Raw genomic sequence first — 1,181 nt, 5'->3', positions numbered from 1 at the left:
GAAACAATTAATCCTAACCCTAACCCTAACCCTACGGTTAGGGTTAGGGTTAAAGCAAATTTAAAATGAAAAAAGCAAATAAAACGAAGGTATGGAGATTAAATACGCTTTACATCGCTTAATCAGCCAAAGGAGTAAATGTAAACAACTGAATACTTGTCAGCGATTGGTTGAAATTATCGAAATAAGACAATTTTTTACATGAAATAAATTCGAATACAAAAATATTTTTCTGTTCTATAACACAAAATAGATAAGTATACGAAGTTTGAAAGTCTTTCCGTACCAAAAACACTACGTAAAACATTAATGAAAAATGTGGCCCCCGTTTTAAAATAAATCCCATGGCTTTTATCCTAAGTCCTGTAGCATGAAAAACAAGACTGTCTTTAGTTTTACGTACGTTTATCTGTGGGATTGATAATAAAACGAAGACAATCCACAGAAAAATGGACTTTGATATCCTGAGTATGCTGAAGCAATGTGAAATAAAGTGCCTTGGGGACACAGTGTGCCAATGTGTATCAAACTTACATCCTTACCCTAACCATTAGACCATGCCACTTCACGGGGAAGACAATTGAGAGCAAAGAAAAAAAGAGAAAAATATAAATAATTAGAGAAATGTGAAAGCAATTCACCTAGAGACACGATGTTAAAGTTTCAACGCCTTAATAGATTCTGACCTATACAAACACAGACATTTGATGGAAGACTGTTAATGTTGTATAATATTTGCAATGTTGAATTATTCTGTCAATTCACCATCCATCCTCTCTTTCTTACTACATTCTTTTTCCATTTCAGAATATCACATCTGAGATTTTTATTCCACTTCATCGATTAAAAGAAAACGAGGTATTTACAAAGCACATTCATCAATAAATCAACTACTTTTATATAAGTAAAATCTATGATGAACAGTTGGAAAATATTTCTTCTGGACGATGGAATTAACAGCAACATTTTCTTGTCTTCACTGTCTGGAATGTAGAGGAAGTGATTGCTTTACAGGTTAATTAAACTTGGTTAACTTTACAAAGGACTTGACAGTTTTACATCTTCTGTTTTTGGATATTGGATATTATGGAAGATCAGAGATGAAAGAAGCATAACATAAAATTTTTCTCTGAAAATAGTGACACAATCGAATGCTAACATATTCATTGGAATGCAAAAGA

The 1,181-nt window shown here is 32.3% G+C and overlaps 2 protein-coding genes across 2 annotated transcripts in view; one reads left to right on the top strand and one right to left on the bottom strand.

The window, feature by feature from the left end:
- LOC106876532 (zinc finger protein 208) overlaps nt 1-1,181 on the bottom strand; it is a 22,498-nt gene that overhangs the window by 4,399 nt on the left and 16,918 nt on the right. The gene's annotated exons all lie outside the window — the stretch shown is intronic.
- LOC106876531 (zinc finger protein 726) overlaps nt 38-1,181 on the top strand; it is a 4,221-nt gene continuing 3,077 nt past the window's right edge. Inside the window, exon 1 of the mRNA XM_052978019.1 lies at nt 38-858. The gene's annotated coding sequence lies outside the window, so the exon portion shown is untranslated. The remainder of the gene's footprint in view (nt 859-1,181) is intronic.

This window comes from Octopus bimaculoides, chromosome 29, assembly GCF_001194135.2.
Source record: "Octopus bimaculoides isolate UCB-OBI-ISO-001 chromosome 29, ASM119413v2, whole genome shotgun sequence".
NCBI classification, from domain to species: domain Eukaryota; kingdom Metazoa; phylum Mollusca; class Cephalopoda; order Octopoda; family Octopodidae; genus Octopus; species Octopus bimaculoides.
Note: the sequence above shows the minus strand (reverse complement) of the source record. Positions and strands in the feature narration are given on the sequence as shown.